The sequence below is a fragment of the Grammomys surdaster genome, unplaced genomic scaffold (assembly GCF_004785775.1).
Source record: "Grammomys surdaster isolate TR1022 unplaced genomic scaffold, NIH_TR_1.0 172, whole genome shotgun sequence".
Lineage (NCBI taxonomy): Eukaryota > Metazoa > Chordata > Mammalia > Rodentia > Muridae > Grammomys > Grammomys surdaster.
Genome location: NW_021604620.1, coordinates 3,437,858 through 3,458,759, shown reverse-complemented (window position 1 = coordinate 3,458,759; position 20,902 = coordinate 3,437,858).

Genomic DNA, 20,902 nt, shown 5'->3' with positions numbered 1-20,902 from the left:
AGGCCAGCCTGGTCTACAGAACTAGTTCCAGGACAGCCAGGGCTACATAGAGAAACTCTATCTCTGAAACAAAACAAAGTAACAATGAAAAATGAAAATTAAAGATGTTACTTCTTTAGCTCTGCTTTGTTTTAAGACAGGGTCTCACTGTGTAGCCATAGTTGGTCCATAACTGGTCCCTGTAATCAGGCCGATTTGGAACTCAGAGTTCTATTTGCCTCTGGGAGTTGGGATTAAAGACAGAAGCCACCACAGAAAGTTGGCCTTTCTAACCATCTTGCATTTAGTGATTTAGGCAGGGAAAAGGAATAGAATTCCTACTGTATTTTTTCTTCCTAATTGTTAATTTTACTCTCATCTTTCTCTTACTTACCTTTCCCTTTGCATTTTTTGTTTTTATATATTTTCATTAATTTCGTGTGTGGTGGGGGGAATCTGCATGTGGCATGGGACACCCAAGTGGAGGTCACAGGACAATTTTTGGAAGCTGGGTCTCTCGTACCTCCTAGTACCCAGGCCCTGACCTCAGGCTCTCAGCAAGTGTTTTTTACACATGGAGCCATCTCACCTCGACCTTTGCGACATTTGTTTTTATTTTTTTTGTGTGTGTGATTCGATACAGGTATACAATTTATTTTTATTATATCCACTACTCCCCTTTCCAACTCTCCCTAGTCCCACTCCTGACTGCATAAATTCCCTGTCCCAACTTCAAGATAATCTTTAAAAAAAACAAAATACAATTTCTGAGTTCGAGGACAGCCTGGTCTACAGAGTGAGTTCTAGGACAGCCAGGGCTACACAGAGAAACCCTGTCTCAAAAAACCAAAAAAAAAAAAAAACAAAAACAAAAACCCAAAAAAAAACAAAAATCCAGCTGAGTGCAGTTAGTCCAGCCAGTATGCAAATAGCTGTGAGGCCTCTGGAGCGCCAGTAATCTACCAGTGGCCACGCCTCTAAGAACTGACTCTTCCTCTCCAGCTGCAGGCAATGGCCAAAGCTTCTCAGATAGGAGCAGAGCTGTCTAAGCTCCTCCCTGGGGTTTTTGACTGACCTGGTGTAATGCAAGTAACTGCAGCTGCTTGAGTTCAGTGTAACATGTCTGGGAGAGCATTAAACAACTCTCTTCTGCATCCCTCTGGCATCTGCGTCCTTTCCATCCCCACTTCTGCACTGTTCCCTGAGGTCTGGGGACCAGCGAGGGAGGGGGGTTGATATAGATGTTCCATTAAGGGTATTTGTTTTCACTACTAGTTTAAGATGTGCTTTAAACAAACTGAAGTCTTATGTGCATTGTTTATGTGTTTATCTGTTATTTATGTGCGCGTATGTGTCTCTGTGAATACATGAAACCGTGTGTGAAGGAACACACCTCTACACACTACAATAAAGTGTTGGGTCCTCTCCTCCTCTGTCTCCACCTGTTTCTTTGAGACAAAGCCTCTTCTTGAAGCTGGGCCTCACACTTTCTAGGTTAGGCTGGAAGCTAGCAAGTTACCGGCACTCCTGTCTCTGTCCATCTTGGGGTTAGGGTGTCAGGGCATGTGAGATGCCTGGCTTATTGCATGTGTCCTGGGATCCATCTCGTGGTGACTGAGTAACAAGTGCTGGTGACTATTGATCTTTTCCTGCCCTCAGGTTCAGTGTCTGGATCTTTGGCCTGAAGAAGAGGCTATTACCGTCTTTCTTGTTGAGGAAGAGACACTAAGATTTCAAAGACAAAACTATGATGCCAAACTTTAGCCTTGGAGAATGGAGCTCTTTGTTCGTTTCTTCTCTTAGCAGAAATAGCTACAAAAAATCAACCACAGGGTGGGAGGAGGGGAAGATTCTAAGCCACAAAAATACAAGCACGTGCACATACACGCTTATCACGGTAAACAAAATAAAAGTGGTTGCATTGTAACAAGAGGCAGAGCAGAGGATAAGATGACAAAGAAGGTTAATGTGTCTGTTATACAGCAAGTGTAAACGGGGTAAACTCACCCTCACAACCAAAAGCTGCTTACACTGGCTGATATGGGAAGAGATGCCCTACTCTGTTACGCACATAAGGATACATTGTTACCTAAACATCTCAGGTAAAAAGAGCAAATTGAAGGGCATCAGGAAGCACTGAGCTGAGGCTGCCACGTAAGCAGCAGTCAAAAGAAAAAAAAATGTGGGCAGCCAACATGGCTCCAGAGTGGTTCCCAACTGTCTTGTTACTCCCATTCTGGGGGATCTGAGGATATCATCTGACCTCCAAGGGCACCAGGCACAAACATAGCACAATTACATACATTCAGGCAAATATTCATACACATAAAATAAAATTAAATCTTAAAAGATCTTGTCTCAAAATTAAAAGTACAGACTGGACATGATAGTGCACACCTATCTTTAACCCCAGCACTGGGAAGGCAGAAGTAGGTGGACTCTTGAGTTCCAGGTCAGTCAAGTGTACATAGAACCTCCTCCAGGGTGTTGTACAATTTTACAGACACACACACAAATACAATATATATATAATAAATTATACATATAATTTATTAAGTATAAAAATGATGGGTTATATAGTAGAACACTTGTCAAGTATGAAGGTCTCAGGATGACCAAAAGTAAGAGAGAACAACACACCCTCCTGGGAGTCTCTTTCCCTCAGCAGACACCATCCACTTCTCCACACAGAGCTCTGAAAAATACCCAGAGGCCATGAATGGAGACCATTGGCTTTCCTTGCTGTATATTTCAAAATGAGGAGTCAGACTGTCACCAGACAGCAGATGGCTGTTAAGGTGCATTGACACTCAGATGCAGGGTTTTGTTCTAAATCTGTGAATTAGTGTTGGACTAGTCAGTATGCCAAAAAAATAATAAAACGATTAAGATAGGATGGTTACAAAGAAGGCTTATTTACAAAAGTGCGGGTTCTGGAGCTCCCCAGGGGACAAGCTCCGGAAGAGCCAGACCTGCTGTCATTGATAGGTCTCAGAGAAAGAAGAGGAAGAGACCCAGGGCTTCACCAGAAGGAAGAGAGACTCTATAGAATTCTCTTGGCAGGGGGCTGTATAATCCGTAGTGACTGACGGGAAGGACTCCCCAGTCTCTCTTCCTGCCCTCTCTATTCCCTCCTGGGGGTACTTATGGCAGAAGCCACCTGGAAACTAGAGTGTGACTCTAATATTTTCTTGTTTTTGTTTTTTTTGTTTGTTTGGTTTGGTTTGGTTTGGTTTGGTTTGGTTTGGTTTGGTTTGGTTTGGGTTTTGGACAGGATTTGATAATGTAGCCCTGGTTGCCCTGAAACTTACTATGTAGACGAAGCTGGTCTTGAACTCAGCGATCAGCCTGCCTCTTAGTCCTAGGTGTTGAGACTAAAAGTATGTATCATGACCCCCAGTGTGACTCTAATCTGTGTGTGTGTGAGTGCGTGAATTCTTGTGTGCATGTACATTTCAGACCCACGTGAGGTATGGGCCTTTAGTCAATTGAATATTCAGTAGCAACAAAGTCTGTTATCCACCTTATTTTTCGAGACAGGCTCTCTGACTTGACTAGACTTACTGGCTGGAGATGGTCTCAATCCCCACAAGCTCCACCGCCTCCCCACCCAGGGCTCTGTGTGTGTGTGTACACTTGTGTGTACTTTTGTGTTCGTGTGTGTGCATGTGTGTATGTGTGTGGTTGGTGAGAGGACAATGTGAAGGAACCCATATACTGTATTTATTAAGAAACAAAAATTTAGATTGGGTTTAAATACCTACATAGCATGAATGAAGCCCTAGGTTTGATATTTAGCACACATCTGTAATCCCAGCACCTCCCTTTTGGAGGTGAAGGTATGCAGCTCAAGGTAAAGGTCACTCTTACCTACATAGTAAAGTGAAGCCCAGCCTGGATTACATAAGCCAATGTCTTTTTTTTTTTTTTTACTTTTCTTTTTTCTTCTTCCTTCTCTTCTTTTCTCCTCCTCCCTTTTCCTTCTCCTCCCTCCTCTCCCTCCTTCATCCTCCTCTCCTTCCTTCCCTCCCTCCCTCCCCCTCTCTCTCCCTCTTCTCCTGAGATAGAGTTTCTCTGTATAGCCTTGGGTATTCTGGAACTCACTTTATATAGAGAGAAGGCTAGACTCCAACTCAGATCTGCCTGCTCCTGCATCCCAAGTGCTGGGATTAAAGATCTGCACCACCACAGCCCAGTTACATGACACACTCTCTTGAAAAAAAAAAAAAAAAAGAAAAAGAAAAAAGAAAAGAAAAATTACCACAAGAGGCCCCTCAGTAGATATTTCATCCTATTTCGGCCAGGAATTTCTCTCCTCCAGCAGCAAGGGGCATTATCACAGTGGGAAATGGAGTTGTCAAGATTGATTTAAAACTTTTTTTTTTTTGTCTGAGCTTGGAGAGTGTGTGTGCACAGGTCAAAATGAAGGGTTTGCTATCAAGAAAGAAGGGATGGGGTGAATTCCCCCGACATGGTGCAAGGCTCTCTTGCAGTGTTTTGTTTGGCAGTGCAGCCTCTTATCTGCTGGCATTCACTGGGGATCGATCGCAGTGTGTGCCACTGATTCTGTGTGTCATCCAAATGGGTTATTTAATCAACTAATTTTACTGAGAGCTTGCCCTTTTTCTCTGGTCATAATGTCTCTCAGCAACCCATGGCTCTGTTTATACAAGCCCCACCCGAACGAACTGTGTAATTTCCAATGCACGTTGAACAGTTTCAATGAGGCTTCAAGAGCCTTATTCTCTCTCACGTTGAAAAAAACCTCATGAACACACACACACACACACACACACACTACTTAATTTTACCCACATCCTGGGAACAAACTAACTTGGTTTTCTAACTGCTAACCAGGGCCCCAGTGGGATTCATAGCATTTCACAAGATTTCGTAATACAGGGCCAGGAATGTAACTCAGTTGGTACAATGCTTGCTCCGTGTGCACAAATTGCCTTGTCCTACCCTCAAGCACCACAGAAAACAAAGCTAGGGGATACATACCTATAATTCCAGCACTTGGGAGGTTAAGGCAGGAGGATCGGGAACTTGAATCATTCTTAGCTATAGAGTGAATTCAAGGTCAACCTGGGCTACTTGAGATACTATTCAAACAACAACAAGCACCAGGTTCAGGTGTTCGTGTCTATGCTTGTCATCCACCCACTCTTCTTGACACAGGTCCTCACTACATCGATTGGGCTGACTTCAGGCTCACAGAGGTTCATCTGCCTATATCTCCCGAGTGCTGAGGTTTAAGGTGCGTACACCATTCTGGCAAGGACTACTTTATTCCCTCATACATCGGCAAGGTTTAAAGCCACACGGCCACGTTACAGCAATTAGATGAAGATAAATATTACAGTCGTAGCAAGAATGTGAAGATGGTGTGAGTATATTTTAACTAGTTGCCTTACAGTACACGGCTTTGTTTTTACTGACTATGGAGTTGGTCTCGAACTGGCCAACTCCAATCTGGTGGCGCACAAGCACAGAACAGTTACTATGGAAACAGTGATTTCTATGACAATATCATTGATCTCACACTTCTGAGATGTCCTGAATGAAACACCTGTCTGCATAGCAATTCTTCCCCAGTCCTGCAGGGTCATGGGTCTCACATGTGGTTAGCATATCATTGCAAACAACTAACTCAGCCTGGGGCAATCTGTTCAAGGGAACTGAGTTCAATTTACCCAGAGGGAAGGCTGGAAGTGGCTTTGAATTCAGCTTTTCACCTGCAGTGAGTAGGATGGCATTCTCTGAGGAATGTTCCAGATACTGTCTCTATGAAATGAGCCACAGCAGCCTTGTCTAGTAGTCAACTCAACACACCCACTATTCTTTGTCACACATGACACACACACACACTGATAGCACAGGATTACAATCCTAGCTACGCCAGAGGCTGACACAGGCGTTACAAATTCGAGGCCTGCTGGACATGGTGATACATAACTTTGCTCGAAGCCCTCAGGAGGCCCAGGCAAGCAGATTTCTATAAGTCAAGGTCAGTCTGGTCCACAAATCAAGTTCTAGGACAGCCAGAGCTATACAGAGAAACCCTGTTTCAAAACACAAAATACCTGTCTCGAAAAACAAAACAAAACAAAAAAATCAAAACACAAAATAAAATAAAACAAAACCAAACAACAGTTCGAGTCTTGGCCCAAAGTAAAAAGTATGCCTGGGGCTGGTGAGATGGCTCAGCGGTTAAGAGCACTGACTGCTCTTTCGGAGGTCCTGAGTTCAAATCCCAGCAACCACATGGTGGCTCACAACCATCTGTAATGGGATCTGATGCTCTCTTATGGGGGGTCTGAAGACATCGACAGTATACTTACATATAATAAATAAATACGAGAGGGAGAAGGGAAAGGGAAAAATAAAAATAAAAAGTATGCTTGGTTTGTGTGGCTGACAGCTGCTTGAGGGGTGGAGACAGGAGTTCAAGGTCATTCTAGGCTACAAGGAAATTTGACTTAACATAATTAATTAATTGATTGATAAATTATTTGAAAAAAATAGCTGAAGGTGTAACCCAGAGGCAGAGAGCTTGTCTGGCCCACACACTTCCTACACGTCCATCCATCTACCCATCATCCATCCATCATCCAATCCTTCTTACTGAACTGTCCTAAGCTGACATCCATTTGGTCCATCAGTGGTCCATCACTGCTAGACTGACTCCTTTTGAGACAGTTTTGTGGTTTTCTTTTCTTTTTTTTTTTTTTTTTTGGTTTTTCGAGACAGGGTTTCTCTGTGTAGCCCTGGTTGTCCTGGAACTCATTCTGTAGACCAGGCTGGCCTCAAACTCAGAAATCTGTCTGCCTCTGCCTCCCAAGTGCTGGGATTAAAGGTGTGCGCCACCACCACCTGGCTCTTTTTTGGTTTTCATGACAGGGTTTCTTTATGCAGCCCTGATTGCACTGGAACTCACTATGTAGACCAGGCTGGCCTTGAACCTAGAGATCTGCCTGCCTCTGCTTCCCAAGTGCTGGGTTTAAAAGCATGTGACACCTCCCAGCTTACAGTAAGACTCTGGGCACAGGGTATATGGAGATACTTGAATTATCCTCAAGTGACTGATGGAGAGGGAAGTAGGGCCCGTGCTGATCTTAGCATGTGGAGCCCCTTGGCTCCCTTTCCTCTTCTCTCTTGGGAAACCCTTTGTAAGGAAAGCATGGAGTCTATTAGATAGGAAATCCCCTCCCTGACCCAAGGAGGCAGGGAAAGCCACCCGACCCACTACAACCCTCCTCTTCACTGCCCAATCTGCCTGTGAGTAAAAGGAGCCTCCTGAAGTTGGCCTGTGGTTCCTAAGACAGTGGTTGCAGTGGGGACCTCCCTAGGGTCTTCATTCTCAGGACCCACAACAGAAACAAAAAATCAGGGTACACTCCTATCTTAGGGTTTTACTGCTGTGAACAGACACCATAACCAAGGCAACTCTTATCAGGACAACATTTAATTGAGTCTGACTTACAGGTTCAGAGGTTCAGTCCAGTATCACCAAGGTAGGAACTTGGCAGCATCCAGGCTGGCATGGTACAGGAGGAGCTGAGAGTTCTACATCTTCATCTGAAGGCTGCTAGGAGGAGACTGGCTCCCCCGCAGCTAGGATGAGGGTCTTAAAGCTCACACCCACAGAGACACACCTACTCCAACAAGGCCACACCCACAGAGACACACCTACTCCAACAAGGCCACACCTCCTAATAGTGCCACTCCCTGGACCAAGCATATACAAACCATCACAACTCCTCAACACTGCCGTCATCAATCTTGGGCCCTGTGTGCTAGGCAAGTATGCTATCACTAATTTATAATCTGGTCCCTTTCTATTTTTATTTTTAAAGGTATACTTCTTTGTTTTCAGTGTGTATATGGTATGTATACATACATGTGTGTGTGTGTGTGAACGTGTATCCAAGCAGGCTTAGGGGAGTCCACTTGTCCTGAAGCTGGGTCTGGAGCTGGTGTTACAGGTGGTTATGAACCATCTAATGTGGACGCTGGGAGCAAAGCAAGCTCCACTCCTCTGCAAGAGCCCACAGGCTGCTCCAAGCCAGGAATCATCACCCCAGTTCCACCCCTTCTTATTTATTTATTTATTTATTTATTTATTTATTTTTTAAATTTTGAGGGTGTCACTAAGTCGCTCAGACTGGCCTTGAACTGATGACCTTCTTGCTTCGGCCTCCTAAGTAACTGGGATGACAGACTGGTAAGTAACTGAAAAACAAAAGAGTTTGTGTTCTGCAGAGAGAAATACTTTGTCATCAGAAAGAGCTATGATGGCCGGGTGGTGGTGGCGCACGCCTTTAATCCCAGCACTTGGGAGGCAGAGGAGGCAGGTGGATTTCTTTTTTTTGTTTTGTTTTGTTTTTCGAGACAGGATTTCTCTGTGTAGTCCCGGCTGTCCTGGAGCTCACTCTGTAGACCAGGCTGGCCTTGAACTCAGAAATCCGCCTGTCTCTGCCTCCCAAGTGCTGGGATTAAAGGCATGTGCCGCCACCGCCCGGCTGACAGGCGGATTTCTGAGTTCGAGAGTTCGAGGCTAGCCTGGTCTACAGAGTGAGTTCCAGGACAGCCAGGGCTACACAGAGAAAGCCTGTCTCGAAAAACCAAACCAGGGCTGGAGAGATGGCTCAGCGGTTAAGAGCACTGACTGCTCTTCCAGAAGTCCTGAGTTCAATTCCCAGCAACCACATGGTGGCTCACAACCATATGTAATGGGATCCAATGCCCTCTTCTGGTGTGTCTGAAGACAGCTACAGTGTGCTCATAAATAAAATAAATAAATAATTTAAAAAAAAAGAAAGAAAGAAAGAAAGAAAGAAAGAGCGAGCTATGATAGAGCCAACCCATGTAATTCCCAAACTCCGGAAGTGAGGGCAGGGGGATCAGGGGTTCAAGGGGAGCCTCAGCCACATGGACGATATTTATGTTTGTTTCACTTAGACAGAACTTCAGGTACCCCAGACTGGCCGCAAACTTACTGTATAGTGGAGGGTGGCCTTGAACTTTTGAACCTTTGCTTCTCCCTCCCAAATGCTGGGATTACAGGCACTTGCCACCCATCCTGCCTTTGAAATGTAGCTTTTTGGTATGGAATATTAAAAATACTAAAAGCAGGGCTGGGGAGATGGCTCTGCAGTTAAGTGCACCTGCTACTCTTGTAGAGGACTCAGGTTCTCCAGTTCCCCGCAGCCATGTGACAGCCACGACTAACTATAATCTCAGTTCCAAGTGAGTCAACACTGTCTTCTGGCCCCCTCGGACACTACACACACATACATACATGCAGATAAAACACTCATACACATAAAATAAATCCCTAGGAGATGTTCAATTAAAGAACTACTAAGAGCACCCCAAACATTGTGGCAGAAGCCTATAATCCTAGCACTTTGGAAAATCAGAAGTAAGCGGTTCAGAAGTCCAAGGCTAGCCTCTACTCTATAGACTATATAGTGACTAGCCTCATATATATTAGACCCTATAACAACAACAACAGACAACAAATACCCATTTAAAAAAAAAAACTAAAAGGCTAATGTATTAAAAAACACTTAGGAGATACTGAGATGTCAGAGCAGAAAGCTGGATCACCAGGGAAAGGAACTTAAGAGTCAAGCCTGAAGATTGAGTTTGAGCCCTGTAATCCACAGGGTGAAGGATAGAACCAGTTCTTGTACATTGTGTTTGACTTTTGAATTCACATGGACATGCACACAAAATAAATAGATACATATACAAAAATTTAAGAAACTAAGATATGGCCAGGCAGTGGTGGCGCATGCCTTTAATCCCAGCACTTGGGAGGCAGAGACAGGCGGATTTCTGAGTTCTAGGCCAGCCTGGTCTACAGAGTGAGTTCCAGGATAGCCAGGGCTATACAGAGAAACCTTGTCTTGAAAAAACAAAAACAAACTAACAAACAAACAAACAAACAAAAGAAACTACGATATGAAGGTAGCTTTTCTTTGATTGAGTGATTGTTTTTTTCTGAGACTGGGATTTTTCTGTGTAGCCCTTGGTGTCCTGGAAATCACTATGTAGAACAGGTTGGCCTCCAACTCAGGGATCTCTGCCTGCTGAATGCTGGGATTAAAGGCAAGTGCCACCACCACACTTGGCCTGAAGATCGCTTTTTTGATTTTGAAGGTCTTAGATGCAGTTGTGGGGGAGAAGGTCAGAGCACACAGCAGGAACTGATTTAATCCATGTGTCCATGGTCATTATTCCTAAAGCCACTGGTTGGGAGGGTGGCTGGATCCATCCCTCCCAGACTCTGCCGACTCCCCTGAAAGCCCACCATCATGGCAAGTCTGGCTGTTAGAGGAAGTCCTGACATCTACTCTCGGTGCTGGGGAGGCACCTCAAGGTAGAGCACATTCCTAGGATGTGTGAGGCACAGGGTACATTCACAGCACTGACAAGTTCTGTCTTTTTAACTGAAAAGTTTGTTTGTTTGTTTACTTGTATGCTATATATGCATTGTATATGTGTCCCAGGGGTACACTGATGTACCCTTCTCCAGCCCCTCTACCTCAGCTATTAAGAGAGAGATCCCACTGAACCTAAAGCTGTCTCTACTAGACTAGCTGGCCTCCTGCTCCTCCTCCTCCTCTTCCTCTTTCTCCTCCTCCTCCTGCTCCTCCTCCTCACCCACTAGCACTGGGGTTACTTATAAACAGGCTGCCAAAGCCTGACTTTTACATGGAGAGTATTTTCTCTCTGTCTCTCTGTGTCGCGGGTCTGTCTGTCTGTCTGTCTCACTCCTTAGACTGTCTGGAGTGTTTATCCCAGCCTGCTCTCTCTCTCTCTTTCTCTCTCTCTCTCTCTCTCTCTCTCTCTCTCTCTCTCTCTCTCTCTCTCTCCCCATTCTCCCTACCCCCTTCTCTTACTGATCATACTCTTACTCTGTTCTTACTCTGTTTGGGAACAGACAGGGTTCTGGTCTCCGGTCTCACCAGAGGACCCTATCTCAGTTCTGACTTCCCTCCCAACCTCTAATTGCCAGATGGGAGCGAGTGACCTCCTTTCTTTTTCTAGCTGAATTCAGTCTCTGGGCCCATGGCTTCGGCCATGAGCCCTCTTCCCTGCGGGACCCTGTCCATCCATCGGCTCTCTGGTCTTGACTGCATTTGTAAACTAACTCTGCAAGTTGTCCTCCAGCCTCCTTGGCTCCAGGCTTTCCAGGGGCTCTGGGGAGAGTAGACTGAGGTCAGAGGTGTGTTCCCCTTGGAAGGTTGTCATGAAGAGGCTCCAACAAAAGTCAGCTCCTGCCAGCTGGCGGCACCCACCCTTGTATAGCAGTCAATCCCCTTCCTTGGATGAAGTCACACAAGTTGGACGTCTCATTTCTACTCCCTGCACTCACTCTCTCCTGCCTCTTCTCTTGAGCTGGGGCTTTGCTAAGGTAGCCAGCCTCAAAGTTACAACTTCCCCCCTGCAGCTGAGACTCCTCTTTTTCCCCCTTGGAAGTGGAGATGCTCAAATTCACACACAGTAGCCCAGGTCCCACACCATCATCATGGCTTCTGTATATTTGGTTTGACTTGCAGAGGCTGACTTTTTTTTAATGAAGCTCTCCTCAAATTTCTCATTCAAGCAGGCCAGCTGTTTCTCCCTGGAGCCTTCTCTTGTTCAAATTCCAAACACTCCTCTGTTTCTACCAGTCTGAGACCCTAGCCTTAATAAGCCTCTCAGACTACTGGTTCTTCACCTAGTCTCAGCAAATCCTCAGTCTCCTCCAACCTGTAAAAGACAGACACTTGCTTCTGGTTACACAACGGCCTGGGGCCTCTTCCCCGACATCCCAGCTACTGGTCAGCAAATTCTATTAACTCTGTCGTCAAAATACATGTCAGAGCAGAATCCTGTTCCCTATCTCCTCCCGCTCCTGGGCCTCCTCTAGGATAGATCTCCATTCAATAGCCAGAGAGACCTGTCATTCCATTGTTCAAGACCCACCAAGGGGCTGGGGCTTTAGTTCAATTGGTACAGTGCTTGCCTAGCGAGCCCCTTCAGTCCAGAAAAAAGCTATGTGTGGTAATACAAACACTCAAGAGGTAGAGGCAGGAGGATTAGAAATTCAAGTTCACCCTTGGCTATAGAGAGAGTTCAAAGCCAGCCTGGGTTACATTGTATAAGACCCTAACTCAGAAAACAAAACAAAAATCCTCTGAGGGTTTCACTGCTGACATGGGTCCCTTGGCTCCTACCCAGTGTCCTTCATACCTCTCCAACCTTGGCAGACACAAGACGTTCACACCTCATTCTGCTCTCTGCTCAGACGTCAACTTGTGTCCCTGTCCTCCCATTCTCCCCATGCCAGTGCGTTGTGATTACTCCCTCCACAGGCTTAGGGAACCAGACTCTTGCTGGTCACAGCTCTGCCAGGGTCTGTGTGGTGTCCTCCATGTTGAAAGTACTCAGTGTACTTGTTTTGTTTGAGACAGGTCTCACTGTATAGCCAAGGCTAGCCTGAACCTTGATATGTAGACCAGACTGGTGACTGTCTCTGCCACCTGTATGCTGGTATTAAAGGCAGAAGCAGGAAGATTTCGAGCACACAGCCAGAGCTACACATGGAAATCTCAAAAACAACAACAACAACACCCCAAAAACAAAAACAAAACAAACCTAACTAAAAAAAAAAACACAAAACAAACAAATAAAAACCAACAACAATAAAAAACTCACAGTGGGATATAACTTGATACTTATACACCTAACATGCACAGGTCCTGAGCTTAATCCTCTACGCTGAAGAAAAAAAATTAGACCAGCACAGGGTGCGAAAATATCGGCAGGGCATTCTTGGGCTTCATTATAAAGTATCTTGGATATCTGGCACATAATCCACTCAGGAAGCAGAGGCAGGAGGGTGGAGAGTTCAAAGCCAGCCTGGGACACACACACACACACACACACACACACACACACACACACACACAGTGTTCCAGGTCGGCATGGCTATGAGAGCCTGTCTTAAAAACAAACAAATACGCAGAAACAAACCGGCAAGCCAGTTGTCTTGCAAACACAACATATGGAGTGCTGATTTCCCATGCCGTATTTTAAAATTAGCTCCCTACAGAGGAATTATCTAGGTCTTCGATGTTTTAAACAATCTCTGGCCCCAAACCACCTCAGCATTTATCCTTCTGTTGTGTGCTTAAGGACAAATTCTTGCATGTGCAGTTGTTAGGTCAAAGGACATGCTCATTTAAAATCTGGTCACATTTTCAAGTTATTCTTCAACCCCGCAGGCAGACACTCTGCTTTTGTGTTATTTGCTAACAACACGACTCGTCTCGGACTTTTGGCTCTTGGCTCATAAGGATGAGTATCGCTTTCTTCATTCAACTGGCCTTTCTCATATGTGGCAGGGTGAGGCGTCATCTTTTCTGGGGTCTGAAGAGCCAAGTTCCGGCAGGGGACAAGCCTGGGCTCAGACAGCTGGCTCCCACCCCCTCAACCCCCAATACTCCTTCTTTCCTTCTTCTGAGTTTTCCTTTCTCGCCCACAAGTTTCAGATTCCTGGAACCGCTCTCGATGACCTCACGCCCGTGACTTCACATCCGGAACCTTCTGGGAATTCTCAGCCACACTTTTTCGTAAGAAATCTAGCAGGGGGGGAGGTTGGGCGAGGCGGAGCTTTGCAGACTTTGCTATGCGCTCGTCCCCAGACCCGCCCCTCCCTCAGCGCGCACGGGAGGGCCCGCCCGCCCATGCAGCTACTCTTAACAGTTTAGAGCCCCAGGTTGAGCCTAAGCCATTTAAAATGAAGTAAGTATCGAAGGCTGCTCTTTGATAGTGGATGGCAGAGGGTACTGAGAGGGGAAAAAGAGCAAGGTGGATTTGAAGGGATGCACCAATAGGTCCCATTAACGAGAGGCTTGGGTGCCCCACAGTGGGATAGGGTTTCAGGAAATTGAGGCTGGGGCCAAAGATGGGTATTCCTGATGTCAAGTCCTCAGGGGAGCCTCGGACTTGAGTCTTCAGGTCAAGCTTTCCATAAAAGGTGGATGGAAAACAGGAGTGTGGAGTCTAACCCATACAAAGCCAGGACACTGGGCTCTCCTGCCTTAATAGGAGTCCCTCTCTTTCTTTATGTACTTTACATATGGATATATTAATGCTATATACTAAAGGCAAATATGTTAATGCGATATGTTATATATACTATATTTATTATGCTATATATTAAAGCATTTTCTCTAGAGGCTGGAGATAGTGCTCTGTGGGTAGTCTGCTTCGCCTAGCATCCACAGCCCTGGGTTTGATCCCCAGCACCTTGTATGCCAGTGTGATGGGTGGCACAGCCTGGAATCCTAACACTCAGGAGCTGGAGGCAGGGGAATCAGAAGTTCAAGGTCATCTTTAGAGACACAGCAAGTTGGGAGCCTGCCTCGTCTACTTGAAACTAATTTAAATGAACATTTTCCTTACAGGGCATGATGGCTCACCCCTGAAATCCCAGCTGAGAGAAGGCAAAGGCAGGGGGATGACTACAAGTTCAAAATCAGTTTGGTCTATAAAATGAGTTTTCATTTACAGAGCAAGAACTTACCCTAGATTACAGAGAGAGACAAAGACAAAGAGAGAGAGAGAGAGAGACAGAGAGAGAGAGAGAGAGAGAGAGAGAGAGAGAGAGAGAGAGAGAGACAGAGGGAGAGAGAGAGAGAGAGAGAGAGAGAAGGAGACAGAGAGAAACTTTTTTGTGTGTCTAAAAGTTCACATGCACCCTTGTTCTTCAAATTTTTGACTTTTCGAGAGGATATTCTATGTATTACCCTAAGCCAAAACCTAAACCAAAGCCTAACCCCTAACTCTAACCCCCAACCCTTAACCCCTAACCCCTAATCCCTAACCCTAACCCTAACACCTAACCCCTAACCCCTAACCCCTAACCCCTAACCCCTAACCCTAACCCTAACCCTAACCCTAACCCTAACCCTAACCCTAACCCTAACCCTAACTAGGAACTCATTCTGGCCTCCAACTCAGAGATCCACCTGCTGAGATTAAAGGCATGTGCCATCACCTCCGGTTCTCCTTCAGATGTTATAAGAAGCTAGATTTTCAAGGGTCTCTGAAGTATTTTAGGCTTTAAACAGGCTGAGACCTGAAAGGGTCATTTGGCCCTGGCCCAAGGCAGAAGAGTGACACATTCTGGACAAACTGCAAAGGCCCTCAAAGGAGGGTGGCTTGGGTGATAAGCAGCAGCTGCCAGGAAGAGAGAGTCTGGACCACCCACACATGGGGAATTTGAAAGTGAGTGTGGAGAGACACCCAGAAGGGTTGGGTAGGAGGAGTGATGATCTGAGGGCCTCACCGGAGACGGGAAGCTGTCATTGAAGCACAAGGCCATAGACAGTGTAGACGGACAGTGGAGACGGGCGGTAATGGGAACAGAGATCTGGGGAGTCTATTGGGACCTGGGGGCCAGGCAGCTGGGAGGTGGGGCTTGGGTGGGTGGTGCCTGCTGCCACTCTCACATGAAAGGGGAAAAACAGAGAAATAATGTGGAGGTTTGGGAGGAAACAAATGAACATCCATCATGAATAAGCAGGCACGAGGGACAGACATCCACTTGACCCTTAAGTTCAGTTTGAGAAACTTCACAGGTTTGTGTTCAGCTTCAGGGTTGTTAATGGAGCCAGTCGGCCTGGGTCCTGGCATCCCTGACAAGTCAGACCCTGCTAGACAAAGCTACACTGAAAAGAAAAAAAAAAAGAGTTATTCAGTGTAGCACATGGAGACTAAGAACAAAGAAATCCATTGAACTCATTAAGTCTGCCTCCCAGGGTCCTTAATTTAAATTTAAATAAGAGGCAAGAGGTACACACAACCAAGTCGGACTGGGCCAGGTGTAGTCCTGATGGTCACCAACCACTGCCATTCCAGGTCCTCCTGCAAGAGCTAGTGTGTGAAAGCCCTTCCTGGAAGATGGTTTCTCTCTGGCCGGCACCAGGCTTCCATCTTTTCTTTCTCCATCATGGGATTTCTGGGAAATTTTCAGTTTCTTGGGATCTGTTTTTTCTTTTCTTTTCTTTTCTTTTCTTTTCTTTTCTTTTCTTTTCTTTTCTTTTCTTTTCTTTTCTTTTCTGGGAGTAGGGTAGGGGGAAACAATATTTCTGTTTAGCCCTAGCTGTCCTGGAATTCACTCTGTAGAGCAGGGTGGCCTCGAATCCACCTGCCTCTGGCTTCATTAATGCTAATGGTAATTCCTCTGGCTAAGGGTTCATTATTTCAACAGTATGATAGACAGGGGTCTGTGTGCACGAGTTCTCTTTAGAATATCTTCATCATCATCATCCAAAGGGAGGGAGTTCACAAGTTCTCTCTCTTTAGACTATTTTAAGATGATAAAATAACTCTTGCCTGCTACCCCTCCCAAAAGCTCCATTCCCAAGCATCCACTTTCCTGTTTCTGAGGCTTGCCTGTCAAAACCACCTCACTTGGAGAGAGAGACCGAAATTAAATAGGGTAGAGCCTCTGGGGGAAAAGCAGCCCAGCCTCTGGCCATGAAAGTTTAGGGTTGGGGCCAGGGTATGCCAGGTAGTGACTGAGGGATGCTGGGAGAACCTGGAGGCCAGGTCTGCTTTGATATGTAAAATATGCTCCTCAGTGCCTCGTCAGGTCTGAAACCAAACATCCCAGCCTTTTATTGATTATAAAAGAATAAGGACCTACTTCCTCCTGCTGACTTTGGGGCACAGTTTTGTTTTTGGGGTGTGGCCAAAAGGCTGGAACGTTGGCCAACTCTAGGAAGTGCTGGTGGTTTCACTGGTGTCTGGGTTCTGTGGGACCATCTGTGGGTAGGAGTGTGTAGGCCCAGTTGAAGCAGTCTGTAGGCTGGACCAGAGCACCTGTTGGTAACTGTTTTTGAGCTTTCCTGGAGGCAGATTCTGAGCAAACACCTGGATGTTAGGGGCAGAAGATAAAGTTTAGGGAGATAAACTTTTTCTTGGGTGTACATTTGAAATTCTTAGGTCCATGCTCTCAGTATTTGGAGGAGGGGTGGGGTGTCCCAGGGCCAGGGAAAAGGATCTAGATCCCACCCTCAGGAATAGGTCAGTGGGGAGGGAGACAGGCTGTTAGTTGACAGTACTTACTCAGAATCCATTTGACTGTGGGAGGTGAATTCCAGTAGATTCCCTGAAGCTTACAAAAAGATACATCCTTCATAATGTGCATTTAGCAACTTCAGAACACCTTCCTAGACCTTTAAAGACTTTCTTAGACCACTAGTGTTTTGGAAGCTTTCATATCCTCAGACCTTTCATAAAAATTTCCTATTGTCCAGTAGCTGCATCTGTCCCTCTAGAGAAAATAAAAGGTAAGGCTGGCCACATTGTCCTCTGGGCACCATGGCAGAATCCTCTCCCCCTTCTTCTATGAATAAATACATGAAATTTTAAAAATTTCCAGTTGATTGCCATCTTAAATACGAGTAAGAGGTTCATCATCTGTTTGATGGAATTTAGAATCACCATAGGAACAAACTTCTGGTGCCTCAATGAGGGAAGGCTGGTGGGGAGACCATCCACCTTGTGAGTGGAGCAGCAGTGTCCACTGTTCTCTGCTTTCTGACTGTGAGTAGCTGTCTCAGTTCTGCTGTGACTTCCCTACCATGATGGATGGCACTCCCAGACAACCAGAAAAATGTAAGGGCTCCCTGAAGCTGTTGCTGCAAGTGTTTCTCACAGCCAGGAGAAGTTAGTAGCTGCGTCCTGTAATGCTCTGACAGACAGACCTTTATTCACTATAAAGTACAAACTATGTACCTACTGTGTGTCAGGAATCATCCCTGGCAGAGGGATGTGTTCTTCACAAAAGTAAGATTCCACTGAAGAGGGGCTGGCAGTGGAGATGGCACTTGCGAAGGACTTAGAACAGTCTACAAATTTGCCTCGTACTCACCAAAGGGTGTCATCCATCACCTGTTCTTTTTAAGATGGAGAGATTTGTGACTAGTTTATAATCCACAGACAGAGCTTTATTCTTAGGGAATCTGAATGCAGCTTCTACTTTGCCAGGTGGGCCACACACCTAGTGCCCCGCTATAATAAGTGGTGTCTATGACACAGCCATGCCTTGAGGAAGGTCACAGAGAGAGTGGATGTTCTCCACGTTACAGGACAGAGAAAAACCATGCTTCTTGGGGTTCTGTTCCAATTCCTGGACTCCACATCATGTTCACATGTGAGTAGCACCCCAGAACTACTTAAGCTAGAGTTTAGAAGGTTTCCAGTGCAGAAATTGTGCCTGTGATGCTAACATGCACCAACAAACACATGGGTAAGACCAGTTAGGATTTCTAAGGATTAATTCATTCATTTTAAGTTTATGTACATGTATGTGTGCAGTGATCACAGAGACCAGAAGAGGGCATAGTCCTGGGCTCCTGAAGATGAAATCACAAGCAGCTTTGAGCCACCTAGTCCTTGGCAAAAGCAATAAGTGTTTTTTATTTTTTATTTTTTGATACAAGGTCTCTTTATGTAGTCCTAGTGTTCTAGAGCTTGCTATGTAGTTCAGGCTGCCCTTAAACTTACAGAGATCTCACAGGGCAGTGGTGGTGCACGCCTTTAATCCCAGCACTTGGGAGGCAGAGGCAGGCGGATTTCTGAGTTCGAGGCCGGTCTGGTCTACAGAGTGAGTTCCAGGACAGCCAGGACTACACAGAGAAACCCTGTCTCGGAAAAACCAAACCAAACCAAACCAAACCAAAACAAACCAAACCAAAACAAAACAAAGCAAAACAAAACTTACAGCGATCCTCCTGCCTCTGCCTCCTGAGTGCTGAGATTAAAGGCCTGTGCTACCATTGCCAGTGCAACAAGTGCTTTTAACAGCTGAACTAGTGAACTATCTATCTCCAGTCGTCTTAGGGTGTGTACTCATGCCTGTGCAAAGTATACACGGTGCATTTTTAAAAAAATTTTTAAGGTTTATGTATGTATGTATGTATGTATGTATGTGTGTCTGTGTGTGTGTGTATGTATGTATGTATGTATGAGTGCTCTATCTGCATGTACACGCGCATGCCAGAGGAGGGCATCAGATCACACTATAAAATTAATAATCACATTAATAAAGAGCTCTGTTCTTTATTCAAATAAATGTTGGGGAGAAAGCCCAAGTGCTATGGGAAGTATGCCTAGAAATGAGATAAAAGCCAGCATGGTGGCGCACACCTTTAGTCACAGCACTAGGGAGGCAGAGGCAGGCAGAACCTTGTGGGTTCCAGGCCAGCCTGGTCTACATAGTGAGTTCCAGTTCAGTCAAGGATAGATAGAGAAACCCTGCCTCAAACAAACAAGCAAACAAATAACAAAACAATAACAACAGTAACAGAAAGAAAAAGAAAGAAGAAAAGAGAAGAAGGAAAGAAAAGCTACACAGCTGTGGTTCTGCAGCCCAGCAGCCGGGCAACTCCTGCCCTCAGTTTATAGGTTGATAAGTTTTAGGGAAAACTTGACAAGACATGGAAACACGGAGGAGGTCCTTCCTGTTTAGATCGGAGGGAAGGGCTGGGAGTGTGGTAAACTTTTCCTGGGGATACATGAACATAGTAACAATCCCACCCAAGTCTGACTTGCAAGACAAATGAGTTTATTGGACTAACTTCCAGAGTACAGATGAGAGTTACTCACTGCAGCGTGGGTGACAGCTGCATCATGGGAAAGTCCCACCTAGTAGTGGATCCTGAGCTCATGGGAGCTTCTCTTTGAGACTTGCACCCTGGCATAGGGAGCAGGAGGGGTCATGGCTGGAATCCTAGGTGAAGTTCCCCTGACCTTAGGCAGCCTCCTTCTAGGGAAAGTTAACTGTTCCATTAAGGTACATACATGTATCACTGTATTGTTTTGCTCAGTGAGTTGCCATGGCTACCAATCCAAGGTAATTTGTACTCCTTGGTGGTTGTGGATGATTGCTATGCCCCGAGAAAAGACCACACAACTTTACTGAGGTGGACAGCCTTTCAAGTTAGGTTGAGATCAAAATTGAGGATTTCAGCCACTGAAGATCTGGGAGAAGAGACTCCAAGAAAAAAAATAGATGGAGAGGACCAAGGTCCTGGGGCAGGAACCAACGGGTGTGTTGGGTGTGTTTTATGACTAGAGGAGGAGGGTGAGGAGCAGCGGGGGCCTGGGGGGTTGGAGAAGAATGTGGAGTGACAAGCCATTCTGGTCTTACAGGCTACAGGCTACTGAGAGTTTAGATTCCAGACCAAGTAACCTGGGCAGCCGGGGATTGTATTAGGAAAGAGTGGGATGTGTGTGTGTGTGTGTGTGTGTGTGTGTGTGTGTGTGTTTTGAACCCAGGGCCTTGTACATGCTAAGCAAATACTTTACCACCAAGCCATATCTCTAGACTTTTATTTTTGAGACAAGATCTCATGTTATCCTGGCTGGCCTGGAACTCACTCTGTAGACCAGGCTAGCCTCCAATTGTCTCCCTCTGTCTCCCAAAGGATACATAATTATGTATATTTGGCTTTTTGAGACGAGGTCCTACCATGTAGCCAGGTTGGTCTTAAACTGGCAGGATATTTCACCTCAACTTCCCAGAGATTGAACCACACTCTTGACTCTATAAACTAATTTAAGAAATGTATTGTTACTGGGGCTGGAGAGATGGTTCAGAGCTTGTACTGCTTTTCCAGAAGATGGGAGTTCAGTTCTTAGCACAGACAGCAGCCAAACTCCAGCTCCTACAGTCACATGTATATACCTACACAGAGACACATATTTGAATAATTAATAATAAAATTTCAGTCTTTTATTATTGTGTGTGCATGATGTGTGTGGGTAGGTGAGGATGCCACTTCCTGTGTATGGAGGTCACAGGATAACTCTGTAGATTTTCTGCTTTCCACCTCTACCTGCATTCTGG